Source organism: Lolium perenne, chromosome 4, assembly GCF_019359855.2.
Source record: "Lolium perenne isolate Kyuss_39 chromosome 4, Kyuss_2.0, whole genome shotgun sequence".
NCBI classification, from domain to species: Eukaryota; Viridiplantae; Streptophyta; class Magnoliopsida; order Poales; family Poaceae; genus Lolium; species Lolium perenne.
In genome coordinates, this window is record NC_067247.2 from 70,148,720 (window position 1) to 70,154,719 (window position 6,000).

Here is a 6,000-nt window from a genome sequence, read left to right on the forward strand (position 1 = left end):
GATTAATTACTCTGAATGGCACACGGAAAGAGCTCCACAAGGTAAGAAGGTAAATTCTGTCGAAGAAACCTCCTCCTTGAGTGATAAGATTGATGCTATTATGTCTATGCTTGTGAATGGTAGGACAAATATTGATCCTAATAATGTTCCGTTAGCTTCATTGGTTGCCCAAGAAGAACATGTTGATGTGAATTTCATTAAAAATAATAATTTCAACAACAATGCTTACCGGAACAATTCTAGTAACAACTATAGGTCATATCCTTATAATAATGGTAACGGTTATGGTAATTCTTATGGGAATTCTTACAACAATAATACACCCCCTGGACTTGAAGCCATGCTTAAAGAATTTATTAGTACACAAACTGCTTTTAACAAATCTGTTGAAGAAAAGCTTGGGAAAATTGATATACTTGCTTCTAAAGTCGATAGTCTTGCTGCTGATGTTGATCTTTTGAAATCGAAAGTTATGCCTAATGTAGATAAAGATATTAAGTCATTTGCTACAGCAAACGCCATCCAAGTTAGAATTAATGAGAATATAAGATTGATGGCCGAATTGCGTGCTAGGTGGGAGAAATAAGAAAATGCTAAAGATAACAATGTAGCTAAAGTTTGGACTATTACCACCACTAGTAATGCTAATGCTTCACATGTTGCTGCACCTCCTACTATCAATGGTAAAATAATTGGTGTTGGCAATGTTTCCACTTCTAATGCAAAGCCTGTAAAACTGCCGGAAACTGCTAAAACTACTGAAACTGCCTGTGATAAAACTGCTGATTTTTTTTCCAATATTGGGGATAATGATCCCATTGCTTTAGATCATAATGGTTTAGATTTTGATGATTGTCACATCTCTGAAGTTACAAAGTTCTTACAAAAACTTGCTAAGAGTCCTAATGCTAGTGCTATAAATTTGGCCTTTACAAAACATATTACAAATGCTCTCATAAAAGCTAGAGAAGAGAAATTAAATCGCGAAGCTTCTATTCCTAGGAAGTTAGAGGATGGTTGGGAGTCCATCATTAAGATGAAGGTCAATGACTTTGATTGTAATGCTTTATGTGATCTTGGTGCAAGTATTTCCGTTATGCCTAAGAAAATCTATAATATGCTTGACTTGCCACCATTGAAAAATTGTTATTAGGATGTTAATCTTGCTGATAATTCTACAAAGAAACCTTTGGGGAGGGTTGATAATTTTCGCATTACGATTAACAATAACCTTGTCCCCGTTGATTTTGTTGTCTTGGATATTGAATGCAATGCATGTTGTCCCATTATATTGGGAAGACCTTTTCTTCGAACTGTTGGTGCTATTATTGATATGAAGGAAGGTAATATTAAATATCAATTTCCTCTCAAGAAAGGTATGGAACACTTCCCTAGAAAGAGAATGAAGTTACCTTTTGATTCTATCATTAGAACAAATTATAATGTTGATGCTTCGTCTCTTGATAACACTTGATACACACTTTCTGCGCCTAGCTGAGAGGCGTTAAAGAAAAGCGCTTATGAGAGACAACCCATGATTTTACTACTGCACTTTTATTTTATATTTGAGTCTTGGAAGTTGTTACTACTGTAGCAACCTCTCCTTATCTTAATTTTGTTGCATTGTTGTGCCAAGTAAAGTCTTTTATAGTAAGGTTCATACTAGATTTGGATTACTGCGCAGAAACAGATTTCTTGCTGTCACAAATCTGGGCTGAATTCTCTGTAGGTAACTCAGAAAATTCTACAAATTTACGTGAGTGATCCTCAGATATGTATGCAACTTTCATTAAATTTGAGCATTTTCATTTGACCAAGTCTGGTGCCTCTTAGAAATTCGTATTTACGGACTGTTCTGTTTTGACAGATTCTGCCTTTTATTTCGCATTGCCTGTTTTGCTATGCTTGATGGATTTCTTTATTCCATTAAATCTCAGTAGCTTTGTGCAATGTCCAGAAGTGTTAAGAATGATTATGTCACCTCTGAACATGTGAATTTTGATTATGCACTAACCCTCTAATGATTTGTTTTGAGTTTGGTGTGGAGGAAGTTTTCAAGGATCAAGAGAGGAGGATGATACAATATGATCAAGGAGAGTGAAAGCTCTAAGATTGGGGATGCCCCGGTGGTTCACCCCTGCATATTTCAATAAGACTCAAGCTTCTAAAATTGGGGATGCCCAAGGCATCCCCTTCTTCATCGACAACATTATCAGGTTCCTCTAGTGAAACTATATTTTTATTCCGTCACATCTTATGCACTTTGCTCGGAGCGTCGGTTTGTTTTTGTTTTTGTTTTGTTTGAATAAAGTTGGATCCTAGCATTCATTGTGTGGGAGAGAGACACGCTCCGCTGTTTCATATGGACAAATATGTCCTTAGGCTTTACTCATAATATTCATGGCGAAGGTTGAACTGCTTCGTTAAATTGTTATATGGTTGGAAACGGGAAATGCTACATGTGGTAATTGGTATAATAACTTGAATAATGTGATACTTGGCAATTGTTGTGCTCATGTTTAATCTCTTGCATCATATACTTTGTACCTATTAGTTAAGAAATACATAGAGCTTGTTAAAATTTGGTTTGCATGATTGGTCTCTCTAAGGTCTAGATATTTTCTAGTAAGGGTCGAACAATAAGGAAGACGGTGTAGAGTCTTATAATGCTTACAATATGTCTTTTATGTGCGTTTTGCTGTACCGGTTCATACTTGTGTTTGTTTCAAACAACCTTGCTAGCCTAAGCCTTGTATCGAGAGGGAATACTTCTCATGCATCCAAAATCCTTGAGCCAAACACTATGCCACTTGTGTCCACCATACCTACCTACTACATGGTATTTCTCCGCCATTCCAAAGTAAATTGCTTGAGTGCTACCTTTAAAATTTACATTCTTTATCTTTGCAATATATAGCTCATGGGACAAATAGCCTAAAAACTATTGTGGTATTGAATATGTACTTATGCATCTTATCTCTTATTAAGTTGCTTGTTGTGCGATAACCATGTTCCTGGGGACGCCATCAACTACTCTTTGTTGAATATCATGTGAGTTGCTATGCATGTTCATCTTGTCTGAAGTAAGGGCGATTTAGCAGGAGTTGAATGGTTTGAGCATGCATATTGTTAGAGAAGAACATTGGGCCGCTAACTAAAGCCATGATCCATGGTGGAAGTTTCAGTTTTGGACAACAATCCTCAATCTCTTATGAGAATATTAATTGTTGCTAAATGCTTATGCATTAAAGAGGAGTCCATTATCTGTTTTCTATATTGTCCCGGTATGGATGTCTAAGTTGAGAATAATCAAAAGCGAGAAATCCAATGTGAGCTTTCTCCTTAGACCTTTGTACAGGCGGCATAGAGGTACCCCTTGTGATACTTGGTTAAAATATATGTATTGCGGTGATAATCCAGGTAATCCGAGCTAATTAGGACAAGGTGCGGGCACTATTGGTATACTATGCATGAGGCTTGCAACTTGTAGGATATAATTTACATAACACATATGCTTTATTACTACCGTTGACAAAATTGTTTCTTGTTTTCAAAATCAAAGCTCTAGCACAAATATAGCAATCGATGCTTCCCTCTGCGAAGGGCCATTCTTTTACTTTTATGTTGAGTCAGTTTACCTATTTCCTCCCATCTCAAGAAGCAAACACTTATGTTAACTGTGCATTGATTCTTACATACTTGCATATTGCACTTGTTATATTACTTTATGTTGACAATATCCATGAGATATACATGTTACAAGTTGAAAGCAACCGCTGAAACTTAATCTTCCTTTGTGTTGCTTCAATACCTCTACTATGAATTTATTGCTTTATGAGTTAACTCTAATGCCAGACTTATTGATGCTTGTCTTGAAAGTACTATTCATGAAAAGTATTTGCTATATGATTCAATTGTTTACTCATTGCATTTACATTGCTTCGAATCGCTGCATTCATTACATGTGCTTACAATAGTATTGATCAAGATTATGATGGCATGTCACTTCAGAAATTATCTTTGTTATCGTTTACCTACTCGGGACGAGTAGGAACTAAGCTTGGGGATGCTGATACGTCTCCAACGTATCGATAATTTCTTATGTTCCATGCTACTTTTATGATGATACCCACATGTTTTATACATACTTTATGTCATATTTATGCATTTTCCGGCACTAACCTATTAACGAGATGCCGAAGAGCCAGTTACTGTTTTCTGCTGTTTTTGGTTTCAGAAATCCTAGTAAGGAAACATTCTCGGAATTGGACGAAATCAACGCCTAGGATCTTATTTTTCCACGAAGCTTCCAGAACACCGGGGGAGATACGAAGTGGGGCAACGAGGCGGCGACACGCCAGGGCGGCGCGGCCCACCCCCTGGCCACGCGGCCCTGTTGTGTGGGCCCCTCGCGTCGCCCCTAAACCTACCTCTGCGACTATAAGAAGCCTTCATCGATAATAACTCCAGTACCGAGAGCCACGATACGAAAAATCTTCCAGAGACGCCGCCACCAATCCCATCTCGGGGGATTCAGGAGATCGCCTCCGGCACCCTGCCGGAGAGGGGAATCATCTCCCGGAGGACTCTTCACCGCCATGGTCGCCTCCGGAGTGATGTGTGAGTAGTTCACCCCTGGACTATGGGTCCATAGCAGTAGCTAGATGGTCGTCTTTTCCTAATTGTGCTATCATTGTTAGATCTTGTGAGCTGCCTAACATGATCAAGATCATATATCTGTAATGCTACATGTTGCGTTTGTTGGGATCCGATGAATAATGAATGCTATGTTATGTTGATTATCAATCTATCATCTATGTGTTGTTTATGATCTTGCATGCTCTCCGTTGCTAGTAGAGGCTCTGGCCAAGTTTTTGCTTGTAACTCCAAGAGGGAGTATTTATGCTCGATAGTGGGTTCATGCCTCCATTAAATCTGGGACAAAGGATGAAAGTTCTAAGGTTGTGGATGTGCTGTTGCCACTAGGGATAAAACATCAATGCTATGTCTAAGGATATATTTGTTGATTATATTACGCACCATACTTAATGCAATTGTCTGTTGTTTGCAACTTAATACTGGAGGGGGTTTGGATGATAACCTGAAGGTGGACTTTTTAGGCATAGATGCATGTTGGATAGCGGTCTATGTACTTTGTCGTAATGCCCAATTAAATCTCACAATACTCATCATAACATGTATGTGCATGGTCATGCCCTCTTTATTTGTCAATTGCCCAACTGTAATTTGTTCACCCAACATGCTTATTCTTATGGGAGAGACACCTCTAGTGAACTGTGGACCTCGGTCCATTCTTTTACATCGAATACAATCTACTGCAATACTCGTTCTACTGTTCTCTGCAAACATCATCATCCACAGTATACATCTAATCCTTTGTTACAGCAAGCCGGTGAGATTGACAACCTCACTGTCACGTTGGGGCAAAGTAATTTGGTTGTGTTGTGCAGGTTCCACGTTGGCGCCGGAATCCCTGGTGTTGCACCGCACTACACTCCGCCGCCATCAACCTTCAACATGCTTCTTGGCTCCTACTGGTTCGATAAACATTGGTTTCTTACTGAGGGAAAACTTGCCGCTGTACGCATCACACCTTCCTCTTGGGGTTCCCAACGGACGCGTGTTGTACGCGTATCAATCTCCGCGGTTCGATCAGGCTCATGCGCAGGTACTGGAGGGATGGGCACCCGGCGGCAGCTGAGCCGCCAGCCGCCAGGCAGCTGCACGCCGGACCAGGTGTCGTCGCACGGCATGCATTTGCCGTGCATGAGCCTCCCCACCATGACGGGGAGCGGGATCTTCTTCGTGCCGTTGCCGGAGGCCTCGAAGTCGTTTTTCTTCCCCATGGCGCTGCGGTGGTGGTGGTGCGAGTGGAGGTGTGGTGTGGGCGAAGGAGCGACGCGGCCGGTGGACTTTTAAGGGTGGCCGCGCGCGGGATACAATGCAATTGAAGGCGGCGTAGAAGCCCAGCCGCCGCCC